We start from the raw sequence: 15745 nt of genomic DNA, 5'->3' as shown, positions 1-15745 counted from the left end.
CCTGCTGGGTCTCCCTGGTGGTTTATGGGTTAAGTCTCAGCACTATCACTGCTTTGACCTGAGTTTAATCCCTGGCCAGGGAGATAACCCACACATGGCACAGAAGACCTCTCCTGTCCTGTCCGCTGTTTCCTTTCAGTAGATCTGCCTGTTCTGCTCCCCACTCTGTTTCTGGTGAATCCTCTCACCCCTGGCACCTCTGGCCTACACTCCAAAATAAATAACTAAAATGAAATAAAGAAATAAAGAAATAAAAATAAATAAATGAAATCTTAAAAAAAAAAAAAAAATGCAATCCCAGCCCCATACAAATGGTGGTGACTGCACCTGAGGGGAGAAATCCTATAATGTGAAAAAATAAACAAGAATGTTTAAAAAAATTTTTTTGGTAGATTTTTTTTTTCACAATTTAAACCTTTTTAAATTTTTTTTACATCACTGTTCATTTTTAAATAGTATTTGCTTCTCCCCTACCCCCAGGATTAGTCCCCACAGAATTTCCTTCACCAGTGCACCCGTGCACCATCACCACAGTCCCCTGTGCTCCTCCCTCCCTCCCTCCTTCTGATCCTTCTCCCTCCTCCTCCCCTGCAGGATGGCTCTGATTTATAATTGTCTGTTTTTGCTTTGTTGTGTTTTGTACTGTTATTATTTTTTTACACTGATGTCTTATTTGGTTCCCCTATATTCCTCCTGTAAGTGAAACCATCCAATATTTTTCTTTAAAGCTGTAATAATTAAAACAGTTTGGTATTGAAACAAAAACAGACAGACAGACCAATGGAACCAAATAGAGAGCCCAGAAATAAAGCCACACTTATAGGAACAACTAATCTTTGACAAAGGAGCAAAGCATATGGCAGTGAGCGAACGGCTCCAGGCACCATTAGAGAACAACAGAGACTCTGGAGACCTGCACACAGCCCTGGGCCGGCCAGTAAGCTTGCGCGGAAAAGCTGCGCGCTTGAAAAGCAAACGCGGATCGTGGCTGCCCAGGTCCCCGCGCCTGCGACCTAGGCTTGCGGGGAGACGCGCGGAGGCCCTCACTGAGGTGAAAGGCCCTCACTGAATAATCAGGAACCAGGCACCCAGGCACAGGAGCGGGGTGCAAAAGGCGCCATTCCTGCGGCCACTGAACTGGGCTACAGCCCACGTCCTAGACCTGAGGGCTTTGGAACTGAGACCCGGGGCACGATATTCAGGGTGTGGGTTCTCCACAACAGTGGGGCACAAGGCAGACACAGCACCCTAAAGCCGTTGAGGTTTATCCTACCGTTCCCGCTCTGTTCCCTGTCCCACGCGGTGAAAACACAACCCCCCAAGGACAATAGGAGAGATCTCTGGCGCCACCTAGCGACCAGAAAAAAAAGTCACTAATACCTCATAGAACAGGGAAATTTCTTCAGAAAAGACTGCTTGAAAGGGCAGAAGGCTCCCGGAGGAGCCAGTGGCCAGCTGGGAAGTTAGCCCATGCCAGGGCCCTTCCGACCAGCAGTCTGAGCCCACAGGGGGAGCGGGCACCCACGGCCAGGGCAGAACGGGTGCGCCAAAGAGTGTGCCTGAGACCGGATGCGCAGGGACTACGTCCCGCATCACCATTTTAAAACAGGGACATTTCTTTAGTGAAGACAGCCTGAAACCAGCAGAAAGCTCCCTCAGAAGCCAGAGATGGCTCCTGGAGGAGCCAGAGGGGAGCAGAGAAGTTCATCCAAGATGCCGGCCAGTCCCAGCAACACAGTGTCCCAATGCATATGACAAATTAGAAAACAGAGAGTAGGGAGTAGAAGAACCACACGCAACCTAACAACTCCTCAGGAAAAAAGCACACCACAAAAAGAAAACCACCCCCCAGATTGCAATGACAGTAACTTGGAAGAACTTCTGAGCCTTCCAGAAAGAGAATTTAAAATTGCCATGATTAAAAAAGTGATATGAGAAAAATAATCAACGATCAGAAGAATGAAATTGAGTCCCTATAGGGGGAAGCAAAAGAAACACAGGCGATCAAAGAATTAACGGAGGAACTAAAGAACTCTGGGAAAAGCAATGAAAGCAGAATAGATGAAATGGAAGAACAAATAAGTACTCTTGAAGACACAGAAATAAAAAGAACCAAAACAGAAAAGGAAAGAGAAGTACAAAGGAAAAAGACCGAAGAAAGACTTCGGGAACAATCTGACTCCATGAGGAAAGGAAATATAAGAGTTATAGGAATTCTAGAAGGAGAGGAGAGAGATGTAGGAACAGAGAAAATATTCCAGGAGATAATTGAAGAGAACTTCCCAAATGTGAAGAAGGAGCTGAAAATTGATATACAAGAAGCAAGAACACCAAACTTCTACGACCAAAGGAAAAATACAGCAAGACACATAATAATAAAGCTCCCAAGAGTCCAGGAAAAGGAAAAAATAATGAAGCTGACAAGAAGGAAGAAACAACATTCAAAGGAAAACCAATCAGGCTGACATCAGACTTCTCTGAAGAAACACTACGGGCAAGGAGAGAGTGGAGGGACATAGTCAACAGACTCCAAGAAAACAGATGCTAACCAAGAATACTCTATCCCGCAAAGCTCTCCTTCCTCTATGAAGAAACAATAAGGACCTTCCCAGACAAAAAGAAACTCTGGAATTTCATTACGACTAAACCCCCACTCCAAAAAATACTACAAGGAGTCCTAAAGCCAGAACCTCAGAGGGACGAATAACAAGGAAAGAAGACCAAAAAAAAAAGTTATTAAAAGAATAAATAAATAAAATCAAAGGAAAGACAAACAAAATGGCAAATACAGATGCTAACATATCAATATTAACTCTAAATGTAAATGGACTTACCAGACATCTATAGAACACTAAACCCCAAAGAAACGGAGTACACATTTTTCTCAAGCGCACATGGATCATTGTCCAGGATCGATCACATACTGGGGCACAAGAAAAACATCAACAGATACACCAAGATTGAAATCATACCAACCATCTTTTCTGACCATGAAAGCATCAAACTAGAAATAAACCATAAAAAGAAGGCAAGGAACTTTCCTACCTCATGGAGATTAAAAACCACAGTACTGGAAGACCACTGGAGTAATGAGGAGATCAAAGAAGAAATTAAAAAATTCTGTGAATTGAATGACAAGGAGGACACCAATATCCTAAATGTATGGGATGCTGCAAAAGCAGTAATAAGAGGAAAATATATAGCAATAGAAACTCACATCAAGAAACAAGAAAGAACTCAAAGAAACAACCTAATCTCGAAGCTAAAAGATCCAGAAAAAGAACAACAACAAAAAAAACCCAAAACCAGTAGAAGAAAAGAAATAATAAAAACCAAAGCAGAAATAAATGAAATTGAAACTAAAAAAACAATCCAAAAGATCAATGAAACCAAGAGCTGGTTCTTTGAAAAAATCAATAAAATAGACCAACCCCAAGCCAGGCTCACAAAGGAAAAAAGGGAGAAAGCACAAATAAACAGAATCATCAATGAAAGAGGAGAAATCACAACAGACATGGCAGAAATCAAAAAATATTCAGTAACTACTATGAACAGTTATATGGAAACAAGTTCAACAATCTAGAGGAGATGGACAAATTCCTACAACTCTACAATCACCCAAAGCTAGATAAAGAAGAAATAGAACACCTAAACAGACCAATTACAAACAGCGAAATTGAAATGGTAATCAAAAACCTCCCCCCCAAAAAAAGCCCAGGACCAGATGGATTTACAAATGAATTCTACCAAACATTCAGAGACGAATTAGTGCCTATCCTTCACAAACTCTTCCAAAAAACTGAGAAGGAAGGGACAATACCAAACACGTTCTATGAAGCCAACATTACACTAATACCAAAACCGAACAAGGACAACACAAAAAAGGAAAACTACAGGCCAATCTCCCTAATGAACACTGATGCAAAAATCCTCAATAAAATTTTAGCTATCAGAATCCAACAATGTATCCATAAGATAATTCACCACGACCAAGTAGGATTGATTCCAGGGACACAAGGATGGTTTAACATCTGAAAATCAATCAACGTTATCCAACACATCAACAAAAAGAAATATAAAAACCATATGATAATATCAATAGATGCTGAGAAAGCTTTCGACAAAGTGCAACACCCATTCATGATAAAAGCCCTTGAAATTCTTGGGATACAAGGAACATACCTCAACATCATAAAGGCCATCTATGACAAGGCAACAGCCAGTATCATTCTCATGGTGAAAAGCTGAAAGCAATTCCATTAAGACCTGGAACAAGACAAGGATGTCCACTCTCACCACTGCTTTTCAATATAATACCGGAAGTCCTAGCCAAAGCAATAAGACAAGAGAAAGACATACAAGGAATCCAAATACGAAAAGAAGAAGTCAAACTATCACTATTTGCAGATGATATGATAATATACATAGAGAACCCCAAAAACTCCACAGAAAAACTAATTCAACTCATCAGTCAGTTCAGCAAAGTGGCAGGATACAAAATCAACACGCAAAAGCCAGTAGCCTTCCTATACCCAAACAATAAATCTGTAGATGAAGAAATTAAAAAAAAAATCCCTTTTATTATCAAAACAAAAAAAAATCAAATATTTGGGAATAAATCTAACAAAAGAGGTAAAGGACCTATACAAACAAAACTATAAAACACTGTTAAAAGAAATAGAAGAAGACACAAAGAAATGGAATGACATCCCCTGCTCATGGATTGGAAGAACAAACATTATTAAAATGGCCATCCTACCAAAAGCAATATACAGATTCAATGCTATTCCAATCAAAATTTCAATGTCATTGTTTAAAGAAATAGAACAATTATTGATGATATTCATATGGAATCACCAAAAACCCCAAATAGACAAAACTCTCCTGAAAAAAAAAGAAGGGAATGGAGGCATCACACTCCCAGACTTCAAACTATACTACAAAGCCATAATCATCAAAACTGCATGGTACTGGAACCAGAACAGACACACAGACCAATGGAATCGAATAGAAAATCCAGAAATAAACCCACAGATTTATGGTCAACTAATCTTTGACAAAGGAGCAAAGAATATGCATTGGAGCAAAGAAAGTTTGTTCAATAAATGGTGCTGGGAAAACTGGGTCGCTACGTGCAAAAGAATGAAGCTTGACCACTACCTCACACCATACACAAAAATCAACTCAAAATGGATTAAAGAACTAGACATAAGACCTGAAACCATAAAATACATAGAAGGAAATATAGGCGTAACACTACGTGATATGCACATCAAAGACATCTTTACAGACACATCACCCAAAGCAGTGATAGTGAAGGCAAAGATAAACAGCTGGGACTACATCAAATTAAAGAGCTTCTGCACAGCAAAAGAGACAATAACCAAAACAAAGAGAAACCTCACCAACTGGGAGAACATTTTTGCACCCAACACTAATGATAAAGGACTGATCACAAAAATCTGCAAAGAGCTGATGAGACTCAACAACAAAGAAAATAATCCAGTCAAAAAATGGGCAGAAGAGCTAAAAAGAAACTTCTCTGAAGAGGAAATGCAAATGGCCAACAGGCATATGAGAAAATGTTCAACATCACTTGTAATCAGGGAATTGCAAATCAAAACTACCATGAGATACCATCCTACACCAGTGAGAATGGCACGTATTAAAAAAAGTAGCAACAACAAATGTTGGCGAGGGTGTGGAGAAAATGGAACATCTCCTGCACTGTTGGTGGGAGTGCAAACTGTTCCAACCACTATGGAGAGCTGTGTGGAGATTTCTTGACCTACTAAACATAGAACTTCCATATGATCAGCAATTCCACTCCTAGGTATTTACCCAAAGGACACAAAAACATCAACTCCAAAGAGCACCTGCACCCCTATGTTTATAGCAGCTCTATTTACAATAGCTAAGCTTTGGAAACAACCCAAATGCCCCAAAATAGATGACTGGATCAAGAAGATGTGGTACATATATACCATGGAATATTACTCAGCATTCAAAAAAGATAAGCACATGCAATTTGCAGCAACATGGATGGCGCTGGAAGGGATCATGCTCAGTGAAATAAGCCAAAAAGAAAAAGAAAAATACCGGATGGTCTCACTCATAGCAGGAATCTAGAAAACTTAAATAAGGGACCAGGAAAATGAATAACTATAAGAAAGTGAAAATCAAAATCAACAAAAAACTATGAACCAGAGACACTTTTTGGGGGTTGGGGGGCAGGAGGGGAGGGATTGGGGTCAGAATGAGGGGGTTGCAATTGTATGGGGAATATAAAAATAAAATTTATTATTTAAAAAAAGAAATAAAATAAAATAATGAAAAGAAAGTAGCAAATCAATAGTAGAAGCATGTCAAGTAAACATTTTTGAAAATTATTCTGCTCTAATTTATGGGTACTCCCAACCACCCAGCCACTCCAAACTACTTTCCACAATTTGAAGACATAGTAGCTCACCACTGACTGTGGAGGGCGGCTATTATCCAAAAAAAATAATAAATAAAAACAAATTTGAAAAGCCTGTGGTTCATAATTTCCCATAATTCTATCTCAAAGTATCACCCAAGCACCTGAGCAAAGTCCATGAGATAATCCATCCTTCCTACAATGCTTTTTCCTTTAACAACACAGAGAAACTGTAACTTAAAATTCAGACTTCCTATAATGTTTGTGTTAATCAAACTTAAGCAAAAATGGAGTAATAATAAATTAGGAAGGAGTGAAAGAGAACTTTTACACACATGTGGGATAACATGAAGAAAAGCTGAAATAAGAATATGCAATGGGACATGGACAGTTTGTTCAATAAATGGTGCTGGAAAAACTGGACCACCACATGCAAAAGAATTAAACTAGACCACTACCTCTCACCATGCATAAAAATCAACTCAAAATGGATAAAAGAACTGGATATAAGACCTGAAACCATAAAATATATAGAAGAAAATATAGGTAAAAAATTTCAGAAAGTCTGATTCACTATTTCAACAGAATTGTGTTAAAAGAAAAGGGAGGGCCTGGTATTGGGCATGCACTTTATTTACTACTTTATTAAAGAGCCATTTCTTAGAATGATAGCTGTGCTTGGATGATGGTATTATGGGTATGTTTCCATTCTCTATGTCCTAATTTTCTGTAATATTATCATTGTAAATATACTTTTAAAATGAATGTTAAGAAATGGAAAAAATAAGGGGTTTTCTCTTAAAGATATAAACAAGTCTCATTAGAGGACAGGAGAGAATTTATTATTTTCATTTAAGCTGGGTGATGTGGTAAGAAAATACAAATAAACTGCAAAACTTTTTAATTTTCCTAACCCCACCCAAAGTTTGGGTCTTATTTTCATGAGAGTCCTTGTCTGATGTGCTAACATGACCGGTGGGAACAACCAACTTTGGGCAGGAAGTGGGACAAGCTATGAGACTTGGATATTGTGAAGACTCCAAAAAAGATAATGCTTGATCTGTCCTTTCAAGGAAAAGCAGAATGGCAGTGGTGGTTAAAAGTCCAAAGAGGAAAGCATGGTCTAGCTAAGTAACAGGCAACTTCTACAAGTTCTGGGGTAGAAAGGCATCTGGTTTGTCCTGAGACCTGTAATGAATTGTGAAAGATGAGGCTGGGAGGAAATGGGCTAGATCAAGGAAATTGACCTGAAGTACAGGGTGAGGGCAGGCGGTGTTTACCTTTGACAATTATAATAAAAGGGTAAACGCTAATATTCTTGAGCATATAATATCACCTTTTCTAATTCTACCCCACTTTCCAGGACTTCTTAGTGGCTTCTGTTCCAATGACTGGATCTCCAACTGTTCATCTGTAACAAAGGCGTCTCCATAAGAAAGGGAGATTCCATGTTCCATGACCCACCAAATGATGGACGGAGCTGAGCCATGAGGGGAAGTTGGAGACACTTGGAGAGACACAGGAAGGGGATACACTTTGGAGGGGACAGGAGATGAGACTTGCAACAACGAGACATGAAGAAAAAGGACTCATTTGCTTCTTGGCTTTGCACTTGGGGGACATGGAGGACACATGAAGACTTGAAACACTTGGAAAAGAGTCATGAATGAGAGACACGTGGGGAGGCTGACAATGGCATCTATTATCTTGATTTGTACTTTTATTTTGATGCTTTCATAACAGACTTACCTGGTCCCTTTTTCTCTTTTCCTATAGTTCCCTGTATAGACGGTGCCTTCATCTTGTGGCAAATTTCTGGGCATCCGTGGCCACACTCCAGGCCAACACTCTTTGGCTGCACATTTACCCAGGAGCAGAGGGGTGACTTTGTATGTTTCACTGAGAAAATATATCCTTTCTCTTCTCTCTCTATGCATAATCATTCTATTAGAGATTTTACATACTAAGTGTCTGCTTTGACTTTATGCAATGCATGGTAGAATCTCTTTAGAGCATGCAAGTTTTAGGGGTCCCAGGGTGCCCCTCAATATGCCTGCTAACTATTCCAGAGAAAGACAGCCTTTCTTGGAACATTTCTTCTATGGCTTTTACCATTCATTTCTATACAACTGTCAGGATTTCCTGAGTCAAGACAAGAGCTACACAGTATGTTTACATTCACAAGTATTTATAATGAAGTATTTAAATTTCAGAAAAGCAGAGCCGATAAAAATGAAGCATGACAGCTAACCATTAAGGGGGACAGCAGAGGGAAGTAAGAGATTCATTAACTAAAGGCAGAACTGTATATTTTAGCAATGGCTAAATATAGCAACAAGTTTTTTAAATGTAAAATTATTCATTTCTTTGAAAACATCATCTTGATTTAAAAAAAAAAAACATTTTTTCCCTAGAGTAAAAATAATCTTAAAAGTTTAAAGTTGAACCAGTTTGGTTTTGAGCAAGGCCAGAATGGAGCTGAGGACCAAGTAAAGACCCACAGGTCATCACATGACCTTGCAGGGGACTGTAGTGATTGCAGGTGACCATGGTGATTGCAGTGATGATCTGATATGCATTAAAGTGTTGATGTTTTAGAAGATAGTTGAGGGAAAATGAAAGAAAAAGATACTTATTTACAAGTGTGATTTTTAAAGGAATAAGATTCAGTTTATTTCCACAATTATCTTTCTATTTTCTTAAGAACTAAACTATTCATTTTTAGAACAATACTTAGATTGTTGAACTCATGCACATAATAGACTGTTACTGAATTTTAACATAATGACAAGTAAATTAAAGAAAAAACTTTCAAACTTAAGAATGAAATTCTATAATTATCTTTGGAAGTACTCACTACTCCTAATAAAAAACTTAGAATATTAATTTATTTTGAGTGATTATGCATATGTAAAGCTTCTTTCCTGGAACCAAGTTCAGTCAGCTAGTTTATCTCATTCTCACATGGTGATGGACAGTAATTCCTTCAACAGCATTCTTCAAAAAACGTTACAGGTCATTGAAAATATGACATTTCCCTTATCATATCTTTAACTCTGTCTTTCTCATGTGGAAAACTTAAATAATAGCAACCAGCAATCTTGATTTTCCATAGAAACAAATCATCACTCACTTGAGATCTTCATTTTACCTTTTCCCCTTATCTCTCCCCATCCTAAATTCCATCTCTCCCACCTTTATTGAACATAAATATGTCAGGGACTTGGTCACCACCCTTCATTCTTTTGTAATCTTGTCAGGGGTTAACTGGCATCACTAAACTCAACTATAATTATGTGCTAAAATAACAGAAAGGCAGCAACAAGTTATATGAACAAATAACTTTTCTGTGAAGAGGGAGATGACTATTTTGAAAAGTTTAGGGGACATGGCCCCTGAACTGAGTTGAAGAGTGAGTGGGAGCTGGACAGGAATTGGTAAAGGTAGCCTTTTTTAGTTTGCCTAATAAATCATCCCACATTCATATCGATTATGTCTATACTAAAAGCAATAACCTTAGAGTAATTACTTTTTACAAATGAAATGATGCCATTTTCATATTTTCCTGTAACCAAATTTTCTAGAGAAAGTTCTGGTATTGCCAGATGTCTGTAGATTTACAGCTTTAGACTATTGCTTTTAGAAAATTATGGACAATTTCTACCACTTAATGACCTAGCACAATTCCAAATATTCTACCCACTGTGAAATTATATAATTTCCACTACTACCTAAATGCTTGGTAAATGTATTTTTAATAAAAAGATAATATGTAGCCATTCTTAAAAAGAACTTTCTGTTAATTGTTTCACAAACTTCTATATTACATGATAACTTGAAATTTAAAGCTATTTGCTGATGGATTCCTCCTGTTAAAAATACAAATACTTTGATGTCTTAGGTCTTTGTTGACAAATGATGAGACTGATGCAATTACAAGTCTTTGATGTTAGTTGTTATAATAAAGGGAGTTGGTGCCTCATGGAGTATCCCAGTGTTGTAACTTTGAGGTTTACTCTGTGCTAGACTCAGAGTTAAATGCTTTACTAATTTATTTTCCCTTACCTTTGTAGCAATTTATGAAATACAAAATATTGTTTTACAGATAAGAAAATTGAGATTTAGAAAAATTAGATAATTTACTTCGGGTCACAATTAAGAATTGATGAAACTAGGATGGAGGGCCTCCCCTGGTGACGCAGGTGGTTGAGCAGAGCACTGTAAAGCTATCCATAGCCTCTGCAGAGCCTGTTCCATCCTGGCCAGTTGACGAGGGTCCCACAAGGCACAGCAGACGTCTCCTGTCTCACCAGCTGTTCCCTTCAGCAGTGTATTTCATCAGTCTGCCTGTTCTGTTCCTAGCTCTGTCTCTGGTGAATCCTCTCACCCTCCCACACATCTGGTCTGTACCCCAGTTCTTGTATAAATAAATAAATAAAATCTAAAAAAAAAAAAAAAACACACACAAACTCAGATGGGCCTGACTTAAAACCTCAAACACTCAGAAAAATCTTGTCTATTTACAACTCAATAAAAACTCTTAAGAGCAGCATCTGGTGATTTATGAAACAAATAATTGAAGGACAAAGAATTGGAGGATATTTAAGATTTAATATGTAGACATGTACGACTTACTCATCTTATTCCTGGTACAGATCCTGCTTTTGAATAATCTGTCATTTGTTTGTTAGAATTAACCTTGAGTTGCTGTCTGTCATGCTATTTCCTGAAATAAATTGCTACACAGTTTGAGAATGTTTGTGATGGAATTATATGTTTGCATCTGCAAACACAGGCTAAAGATTGAAAGCACATTTCATAACTCAAAATGTCATTGATGAGCTCACAGCATCCTTTGGTCATATTTGGGGGATGTGGTATGTGTTCTCTAACTACTTGGTTACTTAATAAGTGATAATGAAAATAATCATAATATTGATGTGATTATCATACATTCTTATGATTGTTACAGTTTGTTGCTTTAATATAAATATCCATTTTCTTTGGCTATTACACATAAAAGCATTTTTAGTTAGAGTTAATGGAGTGAGAGAGTGAACAGAGGAAAGGAGTGAATTGATATATTTGTTTCTGTGTTATAGAGAGGAAGTTAACTGTGTTAAAACATGCAAACAGCATTCACTGAGATTTCTGCTGAAGATGAAATTCAATCTCTTTTGGCATATATTGTGGATCCTTCCAATTATAGGAGTGAATGAACATTTTATTCCAACTATTGCATTTAAGATAGAGGCAAAAAATTACACAGCATTCAAAAAATTTCAATGGATATTGATACTGGGCAAACAAGGACCTGGGTTATATTGAAATGCTGACTTGCTAGCTCAAAGCACACCTAGAGAAATTAAAAATGTGTATCCTGCTCTTAGAACATGAAAGTCAGCTTTAACATGTATTGATTGTACACAAGTGGTATGAAGGATATGCTTCACTCCACTGCAAGCATGATCCTGACTCCACTGCAAACATGATCCTGATTCCCTAGGGCAATACAGTCACTGATTCCCAGCCTCAGGAATCATTTGTGAAATGGAATGGTTAGACTAGATAACAATTAGTTGCAATGGTCTGTATATATCTAATAGGTAATTTTTAAAAAATATTTATTTATTTATACAAGCACTGGGTACAGTCAGAAGTGCGGGAGGGTGAGAGAATTCACCAGAGCCAGAGCAGGGTACAGAACAGGCAGACTGACAAAATACACTGCTGAGGGGAGCAGCGAGCGGCAGGAGAGGTCTGCGCACCATGTGGGACCCTCCTCCGGTGGCCGGGGAGCAGCCGGGGATCGAACCGGCGCTGCAGAGGCTGTGGGCAGCTTTGCAACCCAGCGCTCAACCGCTGCACCACCAGGAAGGCCCGGTAATTCTTAATTGAAAAAAAAAAGTCTCCCTTTGGCATGCAGAATAACTTATTGTGTATTCAGATGTAAACTCAGTCACATATTTACTCAAACCAAGTAAACTGTATTAGAAAAGTGGATAGAAACCTTAAATTACTTTTTATGTGGATATGGATAATTTTTAGGTAATAGGTATCACATTTTTGTTTTAATTGTTTAGATAATAAATAAATAGCTCTCCAGCACAGTGTTCCAGTTGCACTTATTGTTGCTATAATGTTAATTCTTATTTAGAAGGAAGAGGTTTTCTCTCTTTGCTAGCTGAATTATTTCGAAAATAAACAGTTCATCTCATCTTGCTTCAATGAGAACTTGAAGTGCCTTGGGATAGCTAGCAAATCAGAGAATTGTAAACATTATCTTTGGATAGTTTCTTCTATTAGGGCAAAGATTGTTTGGTAGGCAAATTCAATACTAGTGTATCTAAAAAGTTGACTTTCCTATAAAAATATGGTGCTAGGATTTAATCATTTCTCAAACTCTTATTTTTCCAAAATACATAGTCAGTTGTTATAAAATGTGTTAGTCATGGTGAACTTGCCATGGCTAACGTGTGTTCTAATGGTTGCGCATTAGAATTTTTTGGAAATTTAGACCTTGGAAGGGGAGAGATTATGGTGTGGAGACAAACCCCTTTGAGAGAAAACACATGAAGAAGAGATGTGAGATTCCCCAAAGCTTAGGCATCAGTGAAAAGAACAGTACAGGGACATTGTGTTTTACTATATACTCCTCTCTCACATATATAGTGAAGAACTTATGAAGTGGCCGGACAGTGCACAACTGCAGAGTCTCAGTTCCGGAACTCCAGAGAGGAGGATTATCAGTGGTACCACAAAGGCAAACCAGCACCTCCTCATCATTGCCCCACCCCCAACTCCATAAACATTCGGACCTGCAGCTGGGTATTTCCAGACAATTCCACCAGCCTCTAACTTAGCAATTGCATGATAAAATCTCATAAACAAGGGAAACCAACAAAGGCAAAAAAAAAAAAAAAAAAAAAAAATCAAATAAAACCAAAGCACCACCTGCTGAGAAAGTAAAAGTAGTTTAACTCTCTAAATTATTGCTAGGGATTCCTAATAAATAGAGAAATTAAAAACAGTAACATAAATAGAGAAAAAAAATACAACATAGTTTTGAGATCTCTAGAAACTATGACATTGCAGGAGAGAAAAATTTACCAAAATCCAACCACAAAGAAGTATACAAGAAAACAATTATATAAAAAAGAATAAATACTTTTGATTAAGCTTAACAAAAGAGGTGAAATGTCTATAAAATGAAAATCATATTATTAAAAGAAATAGAAGACACTAAGAAATGGAGCTATACTCCCTGTTGATGGTTTGAAAGAATTAACATTGTTAAAATGTCCATTTTACCCAAAGCAATAGAGAGTCAATGCAATCCTTATCAATGATATTCTTCTGAGAACTAGAATAAACATTAATTACTGAATTTTGGGAATCACAAAAGACCCAAAATAGCCAAGGCAATTTTGAAAAATAGAAGAACAGAAACATTAAACTCAGAGGCTTCAAATTATACTACAAAGTCATAACATTTAAAGCAGTATAGCATTGGAATACAAATAGACAAACAGAACAATGGTGTAGAAATGAGACCCCATAAATAAATCCACACTTCATATAGACAGTTAATATACAATAAAGTAGCTAAGAATATACACTGGAGATAATTGTTGTTATAACTGGACAGACACATGTAAGAGAATGAAATTAGACCATTCCACACACAAAAATAAACTAAAAAAATGATTAAAGATTTGTATATAAGACTTGAAACTCTAAAATACATAGAGAAAACATACATAAATATTACACTTAATGACAGTGGATTTGGGAATTCTTCGGAAACTTGACTCCAACTGCATAGCAAACAAAAAAAGAAACAAATGGGACTACATTGAATTAAAAATAAGCTATCAGGGCCTCCCCTCGTGGCACAGGTGGTTGTGTGCAGTGCTGTGAACCTGTCCGCATCCTCTGCAGCATGGGTTAGATACCAGCCAGGTGGCGAGGGTCCTACATGGCACAGCAGACCTCTCCTGCCTGGCACAATGCTCCCCTCAGCAGTGTATTTCGGTCAGTCTGCCTGTTCTGTTCCCCACTCTGTCTCTGGTGAATCCTCTCACCCTCCCATGCATCTGGCCTATACCCCAGTTCTTGTATAAATAAATAAATAAATCTTTAAAAAAAAAAGCTATCATTAAAATGAATAGACAATCAACTGTGTGGGAGAAAATATTTATATATACCATACATCCAACGAGTAGTTAAAATACAAGTCTACAAAGAATTCATACAACTCAACAACAAGAAAATAAACCCATTCATACATGGGCAGAGGAGTTAAAGGCACACTTCTCCAAAGGATACCTACATATGGCCAACAAACACATGAAAAAATGCAGATAATCACTTACCATCAGAGAAAGGCAAATAAAAACCACAATAAGAACCATTCACACATGTGAAAATGCCCCATATTGAAAATAAATAAAATAAATAGAGAGAAATTGTAGCCCTTATGTGCTGTTGGGAATGTAGACTGTTCCAGTTCCTATTCTCAAAATATTAAAAATAGATCTTACAAATGACCCTGCAATTCCAGACCTAAGTACATACCCAAAGAATGCAAAAACACCAATTTGAAGGAATATATGGATTCATATGTTCATTGTAGCCCTTTTTTTTGCAATAGTGAAGTCATGGAGAAACAACCTAAATGCTCAATGACAGATGCGTGGATTAAGAAAATGTGGCACATATGTACACAATGGATACTGTTCTGCTATAGCAGTATATGTAGTGTAAGTCAAATATAATGTACTGTATGTGGTATATGTTACTTGTCACTTATAAAAACATGGGAGAGAGTAAAAGTAGATTATGAAGGAAAAGGAATATGCTAAGGAAATGTATCAAAGGAGAAAGATATTTACTGTATGATTTCCCTCATATGTGGAACACAGGATGCAAAACAGAGGCATAGAAAAACTAAACCAAACAAACCCTGATTTTAGAATCTGGCTGAAAAATTGAGAATCCTATGGTGGGGGGAAGAGAATGAAGTGTTTTTGGGGAAAAAGTCACAATGGACTATGTTGGAAGATTATGAGCGCTTTAGTGGTAGGTGTGGTGTGGTAATGTACATCTGCAAGTTCTGGATGTGTACCACTGAATTATATGCATGTTGTAAACCAACATTACTTCAATAAAATAATAGTATAGCATTAAAAAATTATTGACTAATGCAACTTGTTTACTGAAAAAATAATTACTAAATGTCAATTATGTGCTAAACATTCTTGTAAACATGGACATTAACAAGGCAAATATCATCTCTGTTCCTTCACATATGAAAACAGACATAAG

The sequence above is a fragment of the Talpa occidentalis genome, unplaced genomic scaffold (genome assembly GCF_014898055.3).
Source record: "Talpa occidentalis isolate TD23 unplaced genomic scaffold, MPIMG_talOcc4v2.1, whole genome shotgun sequence".
Lineage (NCBI taxonomy): Eukaryota > Metazoa > Chordata > Mammalia > Eulipotyphla > Talpidae > Talpa > Talpa occidentalis.
This window is presented reverse-complemented; position numbering follows the sequence as displayed.